Below are 22,173 nucleotides of genomic sequence, written 5' to 3'. Positions count from 1 at the left end.
CTCCTGAAGAACTATGGATTTTAACATTCAAAATTAAAAGTAATTTTAAAGTTAAAAAAATCCAATAAAGCATAAAATAATGAATTGGTAAACAAATTAATGGAAAAAATGACAAATATTGTAAGAAAATAGGCAAAAGATATAAATAGACATATCACAAAGGGAGAAATAGTAATAACAAATAAATGAAATAATTTTGTTGAATCTCAAGAAAAACAAAGCAAGTATGTTTTTTTATTTGTGTGTGTGTGTGTTTGCCAATAAAATAAAAAGTGATAAAATATTTGCCAACTTCAGTACAGGTCAGGCTTGAGAATACAGATATTGTCTTTGAACTACTGGTAGGATTATTAATAGACACAGCCTATTTGGAAGCCCTTTTTGCAATATGCATTTATTATCTAAGTTTAAAATGCAAACATTATTTACCTGAGCATTTACAATATTTGAAATGTATCTCATGGAAGATAATTTTGCAAATATACAAAGATGTATGTACATAGATGTTCTTTGAATTTTAAACATCAGTTGATACTTAGTTAATAGATTATGATACATCCTTAAATAATAACATAAGGTAGACATTATAATTATGATGAATGCCTACATTTGTATATAGAAACAAATTCCAAAAAAATGTTAATTAAAAAAAGTTTACAAAGAAGAATCTCTCTAATAAAATCATATTACCTAAATGCATATATATATATATATAATAGAGATACCTAGAATTATGATAACATAATATTCTTCTGTATATTTTTTATAGTTTGCAGGTGCTCTTTTTTAAAAAAAAAAAAAACATTTATTTTCTTTCTTTCTTTCTCCCCACCCCCTCATTTTTTTTGGATTTGCTGTCTGTTTGTTGTGTACTGGTCTTCTCTTTTTAGGAGACATTGGGAACTGGACCTAGGACCTCCCATGTGGGAGGGAAGTGCCTAATCACTTGGGTCACCTCGATCTCCACTTTTTTGCATCTCTTATTATGTTTTCCTCCATGAGTCTTTTATTGTGTCAGCTCTCCACACCAGCTAGCTGTCTTGCTTGTCTTCTTTAGGAGGCACCAGGAACTGAAAAGAGATCTCACATGTGGTAGATGAGAGCTCAATCACTTGAACCACACCTACTTCCCAGCTGCTCTTTTTTGATTAAAAGTATTTTATTTAAAGAAAACCTGTAAACATTGTTATAGATGAGGCTACCTGATGACTTAGCTAAAAAATTATGTGAAAGTTTAATTTCATAATACAAAATGCATTCTAATATTGAATCTAAATGTGGGATTTTATTAAATGTAAAGCATTAAGATGAAGTTCCAGACAATTATAACCTAACATGTTTTCAGTTGTTTCATCTTATTGTGATTACAGAGACACTAATAAAGAATTCTAAATTTTGGAGGAAGACTATCCCAAACTTGTCTCTCCCACAGTCTGAAATGATGATAGGAAATGATATACAACTAATAGAAAATATTTTATGCTGACAAAGCAAAGGGCACATGTATCAACAGTTATCAGGATGATATTCTAGAAAGTAAGAAATAACCTCAGAGATACCATTTTTTCTTTGCCTTTAATTAATTTGATTTATTAAGAACAGAACAACAGTTATTGTCCTTGATATAATATTATAGGCTATTATTTGCTCCATCTTTCTGAGAAATCATAAGAAGACCACGTCAGGACATCAGGATCTAGTGTATCTACAGAAGTTCAATTCTTAAATCTCATGACACAAATTTATATACACCAAAGTGTGATATTGAAAAAAAAGGCAGGATGAAATATAATTAAAAATGTAAAATCTATTTAATTGTGTCATATTGTTGCAGGAGAAAATAAATGTGATGTTCCCAAATCACAAAAGCAAGAAAATGTCCAAAATTATTCATGAACGAGAAACCAAAGTCATCAGACCTGAATGCTTTAGTTACTGTAGAAGTCATTTATTGTGAGGTGGCTAGTAATACATCACCTGACCTCATCATGGTATAGTGGAAATATCACTTAATATTATTTATTTTTCAGATGCCAAGCTCTCAATAATATATAGTAAATAATGGAAAGAAGTTACTTAACATTCACATTATCTATAGCTTGCAAAAGTCCAAATTTTACTCATACGTTCAGTAATTTCTTAGTTTTCTTAACACACTTCAGAGGACAACATTACTTAAAGAATTTAAATTTGGGTGGGGGAATCTCACTTTTGCCCACATAAACCCCACACCATATTTCTAGGATCAAGAAACTATGGCCTAGACATGATAAGGAGCCATAGCAACTCAGTCCACCCAGGTCCTTTTATTCCGTCTGGACTAGACAGATAAATACAAGTGTGTCTATTAGAAGAACTGGCCTAAAAACTTAAGTATGTTAAAGAATTCAGAGTCCTAATGTTTGTAATTTTTACATAATTTATAGGCTCCTCACTAAGAAGGTGAAAGGAACGCTGGAAGCAAATCTTTAGATTGAAGTCCTTAGTGAGTGTGAAGGTGGCCTCTCCATAGAGCAGGGGGTCAGCCAGTAGTCTGGAATCTACGCTTTAACAGTAAAGCAGTCTTTTCACTGAGCCTTAGGGGTCATTTTATAGGTGTTCTATAAACATTTTATAGCTATTCTATGGTTGCTCTTTTTTTTTTTTTTTAACAGCCTCATCTTATCCCTCCTGGAGATGCTGACTCAGCAGGAGTTGAGGTAAATGCCAGTTATGGAGATCAAAATGAATTGCCTTTTCCCCTGCTCACCCTTCACCTACTGTTTAATGACTGCCTGCCTGTTTCCGGCACAACAAAGAGAAATCAGCAGGAGGAATTCTGAAAGGACAAACTAGAAGAAGTTTAGACCTGAAGGTCTCCCCACTATCCCTTTCTGAATAAATGGTCCATCCCACTGTGATTCCTTAAATTCAGGCAGGGTTGTATTTAAGGCATGGAAAATACAACTGAATCTGATATGGAAAGAACCATGGGAAAGGATAAATGATTTGGTCAGACTCCCTCCCTTGTCATTCCAGAGGGTAAGTTAAATTCTAAGCATGGTGCTCACATAATGGTTAAGAAAAAATTAAGTTCCTAAAGCACAATTTTTAGATATGTGCCTAATCAATCTATTCTAAGCAGGGAAAAATAATAAACTTAAGAGTTTTTCATAAAACTTGAGAGGGTTTTTAGTTTTGAGTCTGACCATGGTTTATTTCAAATTTCATTGAAAACTCAACAAACTATATGGATAAAAATACACTGCTGCAAAATTTTTGTTATTAAATTCATTTAAAATTTTAAATTGATAAGAAGATATACACAAATTTGTCTTTGGATACATAAATTGTATGTATAGAAAATCCTAAGAAATCCATACACACAAACACACGCAACCTACTAAAGTCAATAAATAATCATGTGCAGAGCACATGATCAATATACAAAATCAATTATATTTCTATATACCAATAATGAATAATTTAAAAATGAAATTAAGAAAATAATTTAATTTATGACAACATCAGAAAGAATAATATATTTAATAAATTTAACAAAATCAGTCAAAAACTTATATGCTGAAAACTACAAAACATTAGTGAAGGAAATCAAAGTCTTAAGTAAAGGGAATATTTCATGTACATGACAGGAAGACAATATTGTTAAGGTAGAAATACTCCCTAAATTTATCTACAGGTTCAAAGCAATCCCCATCAAAATCCCAGCCACTTTCTTTGAATATTTAACAGACTAATCCTAAAACTCATGCAGAAATTCAAGGTACCCAGAATAGCCAAAACAACCTTGACAAAGAACATAGTTAGAGGGTTCATATTTCTTGATTTCAAAACTCACTACAAAGCTACAGTAATAAGAACATACAGTTCTTGTAATAGTCAACCAAAAGGTGTGCTGATGCAAACTACTAGAAATCAGTTGGCTTTTATAACGGGTATTTATTTGGGGTGGAAACTTAGTTACAAGACCCTAAGGAGTACAACTCAAAGTTACTTCCTCACCAAACTTTTTTGTCCTGTATTGCAGCAAGATGACTGGTAATGTCTGCAAGAGTTCAACCTTCCTCTTTCCTTTTAAGCCTCTGTAGACCCAACTTCTTTCTATCTCAGTTGTAGGCAGGTATAAGACTACTCTCTTTCCCCAAGGTTCATTCCCTTCCAGGCTCAGCTGCTCTGTTCTCTTCACAAGATCTGCTCTAGACTATCAGGTTTATCTCTCTTCCCAGAGCCACTGCTAGGTTTAATGAACTGTCTCTTTTTCTTTGTGTTCTTCTTCTCTGTGTATTTACCTTCCTGTCTTTGACTGAGCATCTGTTTATATAGCCCACAAAGCAGGGGGAGGTAGCAAGGACTTTAACTGAGTCACTCTCAAGTAAAAGCCCTAATCTGGATTTAATAAGTAAAAGTGAAACCTCTGATTCTAATAATATCTAATGTGCCCGAAGGAACAGAACAGTTTACAAACACATTCCAATATCTATTTTTGGGATTCATAAACAATACCAAACTGCCACAGTATAGATTTGAGAATACAGAATTAAACCCTCACATTTATGGTCAATTGGTTTAAACAAGATTGTAAAGATAATTCAATGGTGAGAAAATAGTCTTTGCAACAAATAGTGCTGTAACAACTGGATATGAAAAAGAATGAAGTTAAATGCCAACCTCACACCATATGCAGAACTTCACTCAAAATGAAGCAAAGGTCTAAATATAAGAGATCAAACTATAAAACTCTAAGAAAAGAGTATAGATAAAAATCTTCATGACCTTCAGTTTCCAATGTTTTTAGATGACACAAAAATATAAGCCACCAAAGAAAAAGCTTAATAAATTGGAATTCAGCAAAATTAAAAACTCTTGTGCTAAAAGAATACTATCAAGAAAGTGAAAAGACAACATGTACAATGAATTTAAATATTTTAAATTCATATATCTGACAAGGGAATATTTTCCACAATATGAAAAGAACTCTTACAAATCAATACTAAAAAATATAAATAGTCCATTTAAAAATGGGCAAATGATTTTAATAGAAATTTCTTCAAAGAAGATATGCAACTAGCCAATAAAAGGAAAGATGTTCAACATCATTAGTGATTGGTGAAACATAAATCGAAATCAATGTGAGGTACTACTTTATATGATTCATATAATTACAAGGTAATTAAAGAAGTACAAGTGTAGGTGAGGGTTGTGATGTAGAACTCTATGTGCCCCAGAAAATCATGTTCTTAAAGCTAATCCATTCCTGTGGGTATAAACTTATTGTAAGTGAGGCCTTTTGATTAGATTACTTCAGTAAGAATGGCCCAGAGTAGTTCTTAATCCTCTTACTGGAGTCCTTTATAAATGAGATGAATACAGACAGAGAAAAAAAGGCCATGGAAGCAAGAAGTTGATAGCAATGAAACCCAAAAGACAAGAGAGACCAGTAGATGCTGTCATATACCTTGTCATATGGCAGAGGACCCAAGGATTGCCAGCAGCCATCTTTAGAAGAAAGCATCACCTTGGTGATGCCTTGATTTGGGTATTCTCATGACTTAAAACTGTAAGCTAATAAATTCCCATTGTTAAAGCAAATGCATTTCATGGTATCTGCTTTGAGTAGTCTAGAAACTAAAACAAATTTTGGTACCAGGAGAATGGGGTGCTGCTATTACAAATACCAAAATTTTGAAACAACTTTAGATTGGGTAATGGGGTATAGGCTGGAAGAATTGTGAACTGTGAGATGGAAAATTCATAGATTGTTTTTAAATGACTGATGAGGACTTAAACAGAAATGATGAATGTGTTATCAGAAAAAAAAATAAAGTTGATGCCTGCTTTAAAGTGGCAGAGAAATTGGCAATATTGTGTTCTGATGTCATATGGAAAGCAGAATATGAGAACAATGAAATTAGATATTTAGCTGAGGAGAATTTGAAACTAATTGTGAAAAGTGCAGCCTGGTTTCTCCTTCTGGCTTCTAGTAAAATGTGAGAGACATGGATAAGCTGAGAATTGAACTCCTGCACACAAACAAACTAGAAATTGATGGTTTGGAAAATGTTGACTTCCTAGAAAGTGAGTTCCCAGAGAACAGTGCTCCATGTTAAGGCTTAACTGAACATGGAACCAGTTAGTCATTTCACTGTAAGTCAGGATTGGAGAAGTGGTTGTACAAGAAGAATCTGTAGAAAGTTCTACTGTCTGATTGTTTGAGCCACTATGTACTACATACAAAACCAGGAAGTTTTTTGAGCATTCTGTATGAACAGAATCACCGCCAGCCTGACATGGACTAAAAGGGACAAGAATGGGACAAACTGAAGGAAAAATCAATTCAAAGACAGAAATATGGAAGCAGAAGTCTGAACTTAAGATATCTTCTCAGGCCAAGAGAGCAGACTCACCCATGTGTATGTAAAGGGTGAGTATGTCTTGGCACTTGGACAGAATAGGGCTTTTGCCCCATTGCTCAGGAAGAGTGATACCAACCTGATTTTATCAGATGCCTGAGGGATTATGGAAAGACTGGCAGCCACCTAATTTTTGATGAATGTGACTGTGGCTGGTATCCTGATGCTTGACAAGGGTGGATTGGTCACCCCAGTATTTGGGGAGAACATGGCCACTGTGAAAGTAACTAAAAGGCAGGGCTGATGCTCCATTAGGCCCTGAGAACAAAGCAGCAGTCTATAGATGAAGGAATCTAATGGAGAATGCCCTGCAGGGTTTCAGATTTGTTTGGGATGCATGCCCCCAGTTTTCCTTCCAATTTCTCCCTTTGGGAATGGGAATGCTTATCATGTGACTGTCCCTCCTTTATATATTGGAAGCAGAGAACTTATTCTCTTGGTTTCGTAGATCCACAGACAGGAAGGAATTGTGCCTCAGGGTAGGCCACCCCTATAACCAATTTTGGTGAGACTTTGTACCTTGTATTTCTTTTTAAATGAATTACTGCTTTGGGGATGTTGTGATGGAATGAATGCATTTTGCATATGGAAAGATGATGTCTTTTTGAAGTGCAGGGTATGGGGTGTGGTGGGTTGGAACTCTATGTACCCCAGCAAATCATGTTCTTAAAATTAATCCTTTCCTATGGGTGTGGACCTCTTGTAGGTATAGTCTTTTGATGAGATTACTTTGGTTAAGGTGTGACCCACCTCATTCAGGATGGGTCTTAATTCTCTTACTGGCATCCTTTATAAATGGGATGAATAAAGAGAGAGAAAGAGAGAGATAGAAAAACCATGGACGTAAGAAGCTGAAAGCAGCAAAACCCAGAAGACAATGGAAAGACCAATATATGACACCATGTGTCTTGCCATGTGGCAAAGACCCAAGGATTGCTGGAAGCAAGTCTTTGGGAAGAAAGCATCATTTTCATTTGGACATTCTCTCAGCCTGAAACTGTAAGCTAATAAATTCCCATTGTTTAATGCCAACCCATTTCATGGTATCTACTTTGAGTAGCCTAGGAAACTAAACCAGTGAGCATATGAATAAATTGGAACCCTCATACATTGATTGTGGAAATGTAAAATGATGCATCTGCTTTGAAAAACAGTTTGGCTACTCCCTACAAAGTGAAACATTGACCAAATGATCCAGCAGTTCTACTCCTGGGTATATACTGAAGAGAACTGAAAACATATCCTCACAAAAATGCAAAGGATTAAAGTACTGCTACCTGCTGCAACATGGATGAACCATATTATGTTGTTAAAGAAGCCAGATACACAAGGACATATATTGTATGACTCCTTTTATTTTAATTTTTACCAACACCTTTTCTTCTAACCACCTCTCCCTTCTCCTAATAACATCTAGTCTACTTTCTATCTCTATGAATTTATTATTTCTAGTCATCACTTATATATGTGATATGAAATATTTATACATTTGTATGTTTTCCTTCTGTTACTGATTTCTAGATTATTCAACTGTGGTTGGAGAAATTACTTTGTATAATTGCAACATTTTAAAATTCAATGAGATTTCTTTGTGGCCTAACATGTGGTCTACCCTGGAGAATGATCTCTGTGCTCTTCTTGCAAAGAATGTGTATTCTGCTCTTGTTGTGTAAAGACTTCTTTATATGTCTGTTAGAGTTACTTGGTTTATACTGTTGGCCAGGTACTCTGTTTCCTTGTTAATAATCTGTCTAGATAGTCTATCCAATGTATAAATTGTTATTTGTCTATTCCTCCCTTCAATGTAGTCAGTTTGCTTCATATATTTTGGCATATATATGTAAGTATATCTATGTTTATAATTGTTAAATCTTCTTGTTGAGTTCATAATTTTATTGATATAGTATGTCCTTCTTTCTCCCTTGTAACCATTTATGGCTTAAAGTCTATTTTCTCTGATATTAATATAGCCAACTCAGCTTTATTTTTGCTACTATTTTCATGAAATATTTTTGTTATCCTTTCATTTTCAATCTCTTTGTATCTATGGATCTAGATGTGTCTCTTTTAAACAGAATGTTGTAGTTTTAGCCTTTTATGGACCCCAGAAAATTATATTCTTAAACTGGTCCATTCCTGTGGGTGTGAGGCCCTTTGATTGGATTGGATTCAGTTGAGGGCAATTTGATTGGATTATTTCAGTGGAGTATAGTCCAGGGAATATCTTGGTACCCTTGCTGGAATACCTTTTAAGTGGGAGAGAAGAACCCAGAGAAACAGAGAGAAACACTCAGAAGCTGAGAAAGAAGGCGCCAGAAAGTAGAAGCTGAAATCAATGGAACATAGTAGCTGGAAGGAGTCACTGACGCTAGAAGCTGAAAACAAGGCCTGCAGGAAAGGAGAGAGATGATCATACATTGCCATGTCTCTTATTGCCTATAACTGCAGCTCAGGGAGAAATGATCTCTTAATAATGTCTTGATTTGTACACTTTCAGGGCCTCAGAAGTAAAAGTTAGTAATCTCCATCGTAAAAGCCAACAATTTCTGTTGTATTTCCTTGACAACCTTTAGCAAACAAAAATACAGCATATAGTTGAGCCATGCTTCTTTTTCCATTATGCCACTCCCTGTCTTTTAATTGCAGAGTATAATCCATTTACTCTCAAAGTAATCACTGATAAAGTTAGATTTATTTTTGACATTTTGCTTTTTTAAGGGTTTTAATTTTTTGTCACTCCTTTCTTCATTACTGTCTTTCTTTTTTTTTTGTTTAGATGATTCTTTATAATGAGCCATTTTTAATCACTTTTCTTTTCTTTTCCTTTTTGTAGATTTTTTAAGATATTTTCTATATGTTATCATGGATATTAATATTATGTTTACAATTTAGCTTATGCTGATTTTAACTTGGCTTTTATAGCTTACACACACTCTGTTCCTATATCATTGCAACATTCCCTCTTAAGTTATTCTTGATACATATTACATATGTATGCATTGTTTGACCAGTGATAAAGGTTTATGCTTGTTTTTTATGCATTTGAATTTTAAGCCATATAAAAAATACAAGACCTCATTGCAAATGAAAAGTGTAACAATACTGGCATTTATTTTTAAGCATATTTTTACCTATACCAGAGGTCTTTATTTCTTCATACAACTTCAAGTTACCGTATCATGTTATTTCCTTTGAAAATGAACTCTATTTAGCATTTCCTCTAAAATGGTCTAGTGATAATGTAGGACATAATTTTTTGTTTATCTATAAATATCTGAATCTCTTCCTTATTTTTCAAAGGATAAATTTGCCAGTTATATTATTCTTGGATACCATTTTATTTTCTTTCAGTGCTTTAAATATGTCCTCCAACTTCTCTCTAGCTTTCCATGGTTACAATAGAAAAACAAGATATTAATTTTATTAAGGATTCCTTATTGTGATGCATCATTTCTTTCTTGCTGTTTTTAACTTTGTCTCTTTATTCTTGGCAATTACCTATTTGGTTTTAATGTACTTCCATATAGCTCCCTTTGGGTTCATCCTACCTTGGATTTGTTTATTAACATCTTTAATCAGACTTGTAAAATTTTCAGCCATTATTTCTTCAGATATTTTTTTCTGGTCTTTTATCTCTAACTTCTCCTCCTGGGACTCCTATGATGTGTAATTTGGTATGCTTTGTGGTGTACCACAGGTTCCTCAGGCTCTGTGTAATTTTTAAAAATCTTTGTCCACTCTTACCACTGTTCTGTAATTTTTGTTGATAACTGGACATTCTAAGCATTAAGTTCTGGTTACTCTGGAAATCTTGTTATCCCACTCTTTAGTCTGCCAGATCAAGAATAAGAAAAAAAAAATTAGGAAAATAGAGAAAAACAAAGGAAAGGAAAAAGAAAAGAAAGATAAGAGAGACAAAAATGCTAAAAAATTGTAACAAAACATCCACACAGGCAAAAAGAACACAGTGCACTACATTTTCAAGTCTATCGTTATATTTTGGTGTGAAGCCCAAAACTGCTGCTGTTAAAACTGAAATCTAGGTCAATGTCCATGCTCATACCTCAGGAATCTGCCAGACCTAAAGGCACAAAAACTAGAAAAAAAATCAACAGACTAATATAAAAATGGGGTAGGGGGCATGCACTGGTTCTTTATGTCTTGGTAGGTGCTGATGTGCTTATATAAGGCCAGAAGTGCTGTTGCTGAGAAGGCCAAGACTGAAGCTAGCACCTGTGCTGGGTCCTTAGTGACTGACCAGATCTAACAACTCAAGAAAGAGAAAGAAAAAACCCGACAACAAAAATGTGCCCTGGCTCTTTAAATCCTGGTAGATGCTGATGTGAGGCCCTAATATAATGCAGCCCAGAAGGCTGAAATTTAGTCTAGCCTCTGCTCTGGGTCCTCGGCAATCTGCTAGACCAAGAAACACCCACCCACGAGAAAAAGAAAACCAACTAATAAAAGGTTCAGTGACTCTTTGCTTCTTGGTGGATGCTGCTATAAGGCCAAAAATCATTACTGCTCAGAATGTCAAAACCAACACCAACAATTATGTAAGATCTTTAGGGATCCACCAAACAAAGGAAATCTCTTACATGAAAGAACAGAAACCAACAAAAAAGGGTGCACTGGCTTTTTACCTCTTGATAGTTGCTGGTGGCAGGCCAGAAGCTGCTGCTACCCAACCCAGAGGGCCAAAACTAAGGCCAGGATCTGCTGTGTTCCCTCATGGATCCCCCAGACCAAACTTGACTCTTAGCAACTTTTTTCTTATTATTATTAAATTATTTTTTTAATTATTTTTAAAGAAGTTTTAGATTACCTAAATATTACATTTAAAAAGTAAGGAATTCCCCCATGTCCCACTCCTTCCCTCTCCCACCTATTCCCACACCAACAACATCTATCATTAATGCAGTACATTTGTTACGATTGATGAATGCATATTAAAGCTTTGCTACCAACCATGTACTACAGTTTACATTATAGTTAACACTCTGTCCCACACAATTTTGTAGGCTATGACAAAATATACAAGGGTCTGTATCCGTCATACAATGTTATGCAGGGCAACTCCAATATCCTGAAAATGTCCCCATGTTACACCAAAGGATGAGGTTTCCTCTGACTGTCCTGGACTGTTGCTTCAAGGACCCTGGCTGCATTCCCACAATGCTGCTGTTTTCACAGTCCTGCTGTGAGACTGAGGACCAGGGGCTAATCACTGGTTCATGTTTCCACTTACAAGAGCAAAATTCTCGACATACTCTCATTTCCTCTGGCACTTCTGTAGTTGTTCTAGATGTCAGTTCTGGCCCGAATTACCATCTAGGTAATTCCAATCTCTTTTTCTGACTCATTTATTTTTCTAGTCCAGGGAATGTAAGAAACGAAGATTAGTTTTGTTTTCACATAAAGGAAGAAAATATTGACTAATGTAACCTGGCAGTCTACTGTCTCAGTCTCCCACTCCCGGGTTAAACAGCAACAAAGGAAACCAGCTTAAACCAGTCCTATAGGCAGTAAAAAAGATGAGATGCCTGAGAAAGAGCTAAGTCAATACCAATTCAGCACTAAATTCCATTCCTTATTTGACAAAGGGGAGCTGGTAAAAACTAAAATGGTTGCAATGTGATGGGGGAAGCAGTGAATCACAAACTTTTGCGCGGGAAAGTTAGATCTTTTCAAAAAGGCTGTAACTTCTGAAGTATCCAATCTATGGAGAAATAGAGGAAGGACTTGGGTGCTAGTCTTAGGGGTATAAATTGTGTCATTTTTCTTTGTTCGGGGTGCCAGCCACGTTTTCTGGTTGTGCGCCCCTTCTTGCAAGATTGAGAATAAATTCTTTTCTTCTCCACAATCGAATGAGCCTTATTTTCTTCCAGAAGATTTCTTTCTAACAGGGAACAATCTGTAAAACTTCCTACTCCATTATTTTGTACCTGTGCAGTCTCCCATATAATTCTATTTGTATAAAATATACAAAATAAGCAAATCTACAGACATGAAATGAAGACTAGTAGCAGTCAGGAATGCTAGGTGGGGAGCAGGATAGAGAGTGACTGTTAGTGGGCATGTTGTTTCTTTTTGATGGAATTAGATATTGGTGATAGGTGCCTAACTTGTGAATAAAATAAAAATCAATAACATGCATTTTTGAAAGGGTGAATTTTATGGTATGGAAAACACGTCTCAATTAAAAAGGGATACATAGAGTATGAAAATTAGAGTAGAATAAATATTGTGATTTGAAATCATTCACCCATCATGACCTCCAATTTGGTATTTAAGGAAAGTCTTTATAAATTATATCATATATATTTCAAAGATTAATTTGATTATGTTTCCTATTTGTTGATTTTAAGAATCACTTGAAGACATACTCATGAAGTGACTCTTATTTACAAAATCTGTCTTTGATCTTACAGTATTTTGTAATTATTTCCACTCCTCGCTCACCTCCTGTTCCTCCACATCAAAATTATCGTGATGCCTACTAGCAGCATTAGTTTTTAAAGGGGGAACTGATTCGAGAACTGAGAGGCATGGTGAGTGCTTCGGTTGCTTCTTCCACCTAACTTTTTTCTGAAAAGTTTCCTAAAGCTTCTAAAATTATGAGAGTGAATAAATGAAAGACAACAAAAAAGGATAGAATTACGTCCAGTGGCTTTAATTTGAGATTTTGACAATAATTCTTTCATCACAAGCACACTGCCTGACAACTCTTGCAAAACTGTAAAAATATCGTCTAATCTTCACAAATCCTTGGCCTGTGGAACAAACTTTCTTCTGCCCAAGACGTGATGCCTGTTTACATGGTTAGATTCTGACTGGAGAGATTCACATTTACAGACTGCAACATTCATATCTAATTTCAAGAATTAATATGATGTAGCCTGTGCATAAATCCAGAATTGTTTCCAAGTGTACCTAGTCCCCAAAATGGCCAAATAAGTAATATAGCCCTACAGTCTTTGAATGTTCGGAAAGGATATAAGACTGAATGTGTATTCAAGGTTGCCTCCAGACGGAATGTGGAAGATATGCTAAATCCAAGCTGGCTTGGATGTGGAGAATATGTAACTCACCTGAAGGAAATAACCTATCTGATACTAAGATCAAACACTGAAGAACCTAACCAAAGGTCTGTTTGCATACCATCACTGTTTGTCGCCCTAATCCCATACCCTCTGTATAAAAGGGTCTGAAAAAGGCTATTCCGGGCTCGGTTTATTTTAGGACAAGAGTCCCCCGAGCCCGGCCGGTTGAAATAAACCAATTTCCTTCTCGGCGCTCTCCTGTCCTGGCCTTCAATACCACGCACACCCGATTTCTCTCCTACAAAACTACAAGCCAATACAAGTTTGTGTAATGTTTTAAAGTTTTCAAAGCACAACTACGATCACCTGACTGAACCCTTTCTTATTCTAACCTTTGTTCTCTCACTTGAGGTTCAACGGGTGTGATTTATCCAAGGTGTTATATATTGGGGACTAAGTCCTGTAATCTTTTCTCATGAATTCAAAACTTCAATTTAGTTTCTTTCATTACAAAGCATACATTGAATTGTATCTTTCATCCCCTTTCATCATATATCCTTGTATAGGGAAAATTAACTTTTTCAGAAAAGAAGCCTTGCTTCTTTCTAGACCCCTGGAATGTCCTACCTGACAGGAATATTCAGGAATATTGCTTAACTGGGGGCTTTGGCCACCAGACAGTCTAACAATATTATTTATGACAGGGGCTTTGGGCCCCATCATACCAGTTCTAACCATGCCAGAGAAACCTAGTAAAGGTGTTAGACCAATCTCCAGGAGGGGCTGGAGAATAAAGGTCAGCCATGTGAGCAATATGTGATCGAGCCTCAATACACATTTTGGTCACCAAAAACTCAGGTGAGTTTCTTTGTTTAGACTTTGTCCTATTCATCTCTTTCTTTGGCTGGTTCTAATTATATCCTTTCGTGATAATAAAGTTGCAGCCATTTAAGTATATAATTTTCTTAAATTCTGTGAATACTTCTAGTAAATGATCCAACTCAATGGTGGTTGTGGGAACCCTGAATTTTTAACCAGCTGGTCCAAAGTAAGGGTAGTCCTGAAACCCCTAACATTTGTGTTTGGTGTCAAAAAGCCTCTGAGTTACCTTTGGGTATTATGATTTTCTTCTTTTTGTCTCTAGTGTCAGTTTTCCTTTCTTGATTTCAAAATACGCCCTCAAATGCTTTTACTCTGATGTTTAAATGGCTGATATCTTAAAATGCCACCACTGCAAGGAAAAAGAATAAATGAGGAGACCTAAAATAGGTGTGCTAAATATAAATTATACAAGAGGTTCCTCCAGAGGCTTCTTCCCACCTGGGCACCTACGCTGTGTTTCCAAAATTAACAACTGTGAGGTATTTTACATAGTGTAAAGCACACAACAAATGCCACCTTGTTTTTTTGTTTATTTCATTATTCCTCTTCCTAACATTTGGAACAGTTTTATAAATGAGAATCTGAATCAAATGGGAACCAGCATTCCTGAATAAATATGCAGGCAAATACTACTAGGCTTATCATTAGTAAACCACTAAGTAAAATTTTATGTCGTCTCTGCTATGTTTGTCAAAGACACAAGTTTCAGGCCATTGGAGAGCTAAAAACCAAACCAAAACAAAACAAAGCAATTCCCCAAATTTCAGGCTTTTCTCTTTCCTTCTTTAAAAATGTTTATTATCTTTTATTTTTGGTTAAGGAACACTTGAAAATGGCTTTCTATAGACTCTTTATAAGAACTTATAGCTTCAGACATCCAATTAAAATATTCCTGCCCACTAGTTCCATATTTACTTTAGTTAAATTTAGAGTATCAACTTAAGAAAGTGTGACATACAAGATCACAGTATCATTGTATCATTGAAAGAACAAAGCAGATTTGCTTCTAAAAGGCAAAGTCAAATGAGACTTAATGAAGGTTTAAACAATAATTAAAAATTATCATTTGAATATATTAATAACCTTATCTTCTATCCCAAATAAAGAAACTCACATTTATACAATATATATGCATTGTGGTAAAAATTTACATTCTTGTCTAGCCACTGTCTTAATTTAATTCTCAAATAACAAGACCTTTCCTTTTAATTATCCTCTCATGACGTTTTAATTAGCCAAATTTTTAAAAACCATGACAATCATGCTGCTGAAACTCAGCCACAGTTTTGATTTCCAGGTCTGTAAAGAATTACTTGGTAGCAATCAGAATGAATTGCACAGCTTATGTCCAAAGCTTTCTCATATGGCATAAATGCAAGCAAATGGTATGGTAATTCTCCCTGATTGCACTAGTTGGAGAAATTTAGCAGAAGCAGCCAAAAGCTAGCTGAAGTTTTGCTATCTGCCAGGCTACATGTCATAAAAGAGCTAAGCATGTGTACATGTGTACATGCAGATTTTATATATTTTATTTTATTATTAAATGTAGAGTTTATGTCTAACCTATGACACTGAGAAACAACTGGTATTAGGAACATAGAACCATCTGGTATACAGATACTGAAATTCAGAATTTGCGTGCGCGAAGGCAGAATTCAGTATTTAGTAGAGCTTGGAAATTGTCCTGTAGAATAATGCTATTCTTCACATGATTTTTATTGTTTATACCTATGATGATGTTCAGAGATAATTGAAGGATAAAATGAATAAAAGAAAACTGATTTTCTTATTTAAAAAAAAAATCTTGTTTCATCTTAAATATTTTTTAACAAGTTTTTGTAAGCTAAATTTTATGATTTTTAGGCTTTGAACCAAACTTCCAAGGAGAAACCCAAGGTATTGGCAGTACATAACTGCCATGCAAAAAATTAATACCTTTAACAATAATGATATGATATCTGAAACTCAAAGCATAAACACAACAAACACAAATGGCATGGTGCTTAGGCTCAGAATGGGGTTTCAACTCTCAAAATTTATCTCTTAAACATCAGCTTATCTTCTATAGATTCAAGTCCTTGATCTCAGAATGTCCTCAAGAGAGATAAAAAATGAATATAATGCTTAAGTATGAGGATTTTAATATTAGGTTAAAAAGGAATGTAGTAGGTCATAAAGTATGACAGGTATATCACTTAAAAATGTCTTTAGCTTCTGCTTGCATCTTCTGCTTGAACTAAGGCTGCTTCATGAATCCTATGATTGAGTGGGGGGTGGAGAGGTTTGGGAGATTGCCGATATGATAGCAGAAAAAAGTTCCTCCAAATAATATAGGAAGAGTGATGGTGGATTCTATCTCTAGTAAAAATTTAAAATAACAACCACCACAAAAAGATAACTCCCAGTTGTGTCGTATGAGAAAAAGCAGAAAGTAATCAAATAATTTATTGTATTTTATTCTGAAAATAAGCTCATAACCTATGCTTTTTTTGGGGAGAATAGATGATGGACCAAATTCCTAAAACATGTACATACTCTGTACCAGGCTTTATACCAATCAATTTATAAACATATTATTTATTCCTCAGAACAGCCCATAACTATAGCAATGATTAATCACTCCATGTTACAAATGAGGAAGTGAAATTCTAGAAGACTAAATAACTTCTCTAAGTTCCATTTACTAAGTGTTCAAGACTGGATATGAGCTCAAAGATCCAAGCCCTGCATATTTACCCTTAAAGGACAAAGGTTATTATCTGGGGAGACATTTCAAAACACTTCGGATGAATTTTATAATTTGCACTTAATGAATAAATTTCAGAGCACTTTTTGGAAGTTCTTTTCATGGTATTAAATTATGTAAAAAGTTATAGCCAGTAGAATTTACTTTCTCTTAATGCTAATTAAGTATCTTAAGATAAATCCTCACCACAAAGCCATTAAAGTATACAAGGAGACATTTTCAATGGTTCTTGAAAAAAAGAGGTGGTTCATATATATGCAGCAATTTCGGAGTCTTTTCACATCAGAAAATCTGTACAGAGAGTATGGGATTGTTTTTCCAGTGATGTAGGCTGCAGAGGAGGAAGGGAACAATAGAAGCTGGAGAGGTTTACCATGATGCTGGTTAATGCCTTATATGGGAAATTTCTCTCTTTATAGGGAGCAATTTTGACCAGGGTCAGTGGAAAATAACTTTGAATCTTGCAGAAAATTGCAGGTTTTATCTTACACTCTTGGAAGGTACTTCTGTCAGGACACTCAATCAAGCCATCATGTTATTGCTATTTCTTTAGAAAAGCCAAGTAAATAAGTACACAGAGATTACATCAGCTGAAGCAGAAGTTCCTAATCAAAGCTAAAATACTGGATGAAAACAGAGTGAAACTTCCCATAAGGCAGATGGTGTTTCTACTCTAAAGGCTTACTTGAAAAAGAAAGGGAAGAAATGAAGACAAGGTGGAAAGAATGTAAATTTTTTATTCAGATCATTCTGGTTTCAGCCCTCTCTCAGCAATGGCTAAATTGGAGATCTTGGATAACTTGATAAAGTTAATTAAATTGTCTGACCTTTACTGTCCTCATTTATAAAATAAACAGAGACAATATTTAAAATTATTAATGTAACTATGCTATATTCATGTCTAGATAAAAACACAAATATATGCAAATTGTTCTGAGAGAGTGGGAACTCCAAAACTGGTAACTATTATTATTAAAACAACTGGTCTCTTAGTCATAACTAATTTTAATGGTTGCTTTTGCTTTTGACTTTCTTTTTTTAGTAGTGAGTCTCACACCTTAACTTTTTAAAACCCTAAGTTTACAAAACAAAAAGTAGTAATACCTTAAATTAAGGATCATACACTAATGTAAAGTATGAATTTTCTAACATGGTAGTATACTAATATACATTTTAAACATTTCCAAAACTACTTTAATCTTAGGTTTTTTTTTCTCCTATGGGGTATAAATAAATCCCAAGAAAAAACAATTGTAATGAGTTTATATTATTTCTTCCAGGCAGAAAATCAGAAATTGAATTGGTTTCTCAGTTCACGTGGCAAAATTAGAGAATTATAAAGACACAGGCATTTGGAAAACTTAAATTGATCTAGAAGACTCCCAATAGTATTTGGAAATAAAATTGGGCTAAGGCTTCCAAATTTCTGAATTCTATAAAATTAGAAAATTCTCTTTTCTTTTAATTTAATTTTAACAGATATTTAAGTAATAGAAGTATTCAAAACCCAATATCAGCTGGTAAACCTGAAGGTACTTTAAAGTTAAAGGATAAATTTTCAAGGATGAAAGGTAGAAAGCCTTCTTATCTTCATCCTTGTTTATTTGTCATAAAGGAGCATTCTTTGATATAAGCATAAGTCTAACACAAAGAGAAAAAAAGAACAGAAAAGAAAGACTTCTGTGGTGGGTAATTATCAAGTAAATAAGGAAGGAAGTAAAACATTTAGTAGATGACTGGGAGAAAAGAATGTAACCTAAAGCATATATTTATACTTTTGATGAATATTTGAAGAGTATGTGGCATTGTTCTAGGTGCTGGACATAGAATAGTCAAAAAATCTGACAGTTATTGCATATGCCTTATTATCTGCTACTTTACTAGCTTACATATCAGAGGAAATAAGAGGAAATGAATAGAAAGATTATACTTGTTGGAAGGAAGTGATTCGGTAAGGTTCCTGAGTCGTCGATCATTTATGTTATCCTTCATTCATTTATACATGCTTTGCATAATATCCACCGTTGCTGATTGAGTAAGGAGAAGAATGAAAAACATGTGAAGAGATTTGAAAGTGGTAGGTGAAATTAGTGAGAACCATATTTAGTGGAGTGATGACCCAGAGGCCATTTTACCATGCATTGAAGAGTGAGTGAAGCTGACACACTGGTTATAAACATTATATTTAAGAAGTTTGGCTCTGAAAGTAAGGGGAAAAAAATTAGGTCGCTAACTGTTGCATTTATTTGTATTTTATTTGAGAAATGTGAGGGCTTAATTAGGGAAAAGTTGACAGTTAAAAAATGAATGTGTTTTGACAAAGAGAAATTGAGTGTGCTGGGAGAGAAGGAATAATCTCTGTAAATTTCAGAAAAAAATTGGAGAGAAGAGAGAAAGAATTTTGCTTTATAAAGGCCAAAAATCTCCTTTTTAAAAGAAAATGAAGGAAGGATTTGCGTCTACCTTCATTGTAGCACTTCTCTAACTTTAACATGCACAAACATCAACAAGGGACCTGTTAAAATGTAGATTTTCATTATATCTGGGGTGGGGCCTGAGATTCTGCATTTCTACCAAATACACAGGCTATTCCTCTGGTAAGCAGACCACATCTGGAGTAGCAAGTTTTCTTGCTTCCCTTTGGTACTGAGAAAGAGAAGAGTTGCCCACATCTGGCTATAATTTTCTGTTAATTAGAAATGGTTTTCCAACAATTGGAGGGAGGAGAACAAGGGCAATTAGAAGGTTAACATAATTCTTCATAGACTGTGTGGATGAGCAGACCTGAGAAATTTGGCAAGATAGCAAGCAGTGTATCAAGCTGGACCTCTCAAAGTAAGTGGTGATGAATTTTTAACAGAATTTGTCTCTTCTGATGTGCCTCTTCCTATGTGCTCTACTGCAGGTCTAGAGAAAATGCATGTTGGGATTATGCAGTTTAAGCATTGTATGGGCAGATGATGATAAGTACAAAACAAGCGAACAAACAAAAAAGAGAAGCTGGAGCATGTTATTGAAGTTTGTGTTCCATGTAACCTAATCTGGTACAAAAAAGGGAAGTTAAGAGAAGGTAGGCTGATGAATTGAGAACAGTAAATGAATATTGATGAATATAGGTATTACTACAGTCAAGACTCTGTGGTTTTATGTTACTCTTGACATATATTTGTACAATGCTATTTAAGACAAACTAATTAGATTCTGATTCAATCATCTGACATTTAGAAACCTAAAACTTGGAAACCCCCTTTTCTGTAATGTGCACTAATAGTGATCCTTAACAGAAAACCCAGGTACTAAAGTTATTATGCTCCTATCAGAATGTAAAGTGTAATATTTCAAACTGTGGCCTGAGAGTTTAGCATTCTGATCAAAGCTCTGTAGTAGTGGATATAGAACAAGTAGAATATTGGGAAAAGGCTGAAACAGGTAATTAAAAAATGTCAGAACCAAGCAAAACTGTTAATTAATATAAATTGGCTGAGCAGGACTCAGAGTTTATAGAAAGGAATAGAGCTCATTATTTGGAGAGAAGATATTTTAAAACTCTACTTAGCAAATACCACTGGGGTTATGGAGCAGACTACAGGTGAACATACGAAATGCCACAAATCTGCCGAAGACCACATAAAGCCTTTGGCCTCTTCTGAGAAGTGCAGACCCATGGAGAGCATGTGTGAATCAGGCCAGACTGGTTAGCAGAACAAAGCGGGGCATCAGGAGATAAAGAATCCTGGTGAAGACATTCTTGAACAAAAGTCTCCTCAGTAATTTTCTGCTGCTAATATCTGAAAGCTAATATTCTCTTTGTGGGAGGCTAAGCACCTGTGATTTACTAAACTCTTTTCTCCAAAGAACCCCTCTTCTAAAATAAACCCATCTCATTCATCACACAATAGCAACCAAAATTTAACATAAAAATATTTTATTAATTCATAGGAGTTGCAAGATAGGGTATTTCAGTTAGGTTACCAGTATATAGAATATCTTTATTATTAAACTAATTTGGCTCATATTTATATCTTTCATGGACCACTTCTGACAATCCTTACATAATTGTTCTGTTATTTCCTTCACAGACCAATCAATACAGTCATTGTGTTTCCTTAATTCTGAAAATCAGAAATTATTTCCCCTAAGAATTTAGATTTCAATCTCCTTTCTTGTAGATGATAGTCAATCATATAATAATTGTTACTTCAACACAGTTCATATTTGCAAAGAATTAAACAACCCGAACCAGTATCTTCTTTGTTTCTCCAGAGCCTACTTACTCTGTGTTGGTTTTAAATATGGTGCTTTTACCTCCATTTACTTCATCCCAATCCCCAAACTAACTCCCTTCTTTCAGAAGAACCACTTCGATGTGCACCCTATGCTGTGAAATTATAAATCTTCCTAGAAATCTGGGCAACATTGTGGGTATTTGACATATTTAATTATTTATCACCTAAGAAGCTTGGAAATGAATAAATGGCCTGAACAATGTTTTATCAAGAGATAATTTATGTGTGTTACCACTAGAGAAGGAAATAAAACTAATCTTTCCCAGAAAGAGGAAGCAGGCAGAGTCATAGACAGTAGTAGGAGGAAGGAAAACCACATAGGTCAGTTGATAACACACCAAATAAATTTGGTCTGGAATAACAACACACCACTAACAACACAAATGCATGCTCATCATATTTTATGTTGTTTTTTTTAATTTAGAACATAGGAATGTCTCTTTTCAGTCCCATAAAGTGGCAATTAGCTGTCATATGGAAACAGAAGTTAAGTCAGAGTAAAATTGATTTTGAATCGACTTAACTTAGAATGAACTTTCCTTTCTGTCCAAATCTCCAAAGGCTGCTGATAAATTTGGAATTGAGGAGGGAGGGTAATGTACATAGGAGTTGCTCATTTGAAACAAAAGTGAAAACTAACTAGCAATAAGTTAAGAATCTAATGAGACTAATGCCTAATATTATTATACCTTATTTTGGATAAAAAATAAGAGTTCTTTTCTCTTGAAGTTCTGAAAGCTTACGTCATTGCACTGAAAATTACAATTAATTAGAGCATAGACAAACGATGAAGGCACTCCTGATCT

The sequence above is a fragment of the Dasypus novemcinctus genome, chromosome 1, assembly GCF_030445035.2.
Source record: "Dasypus novemcinctus isolate mDasNov1 chromosome 1, mDasNov1.1.hap2, whole genome shotgun sequence".
In the NCBI taxonomy this organism is placed as follows: Eukaryota; Metazoa; Chordata; class Mammalia; order Cingulata; family Dasypodidae; genus Dasypus; species Dasypus novemcinctus.
This window is presented reverse-complemented; position numbering follows the sequence as displayed.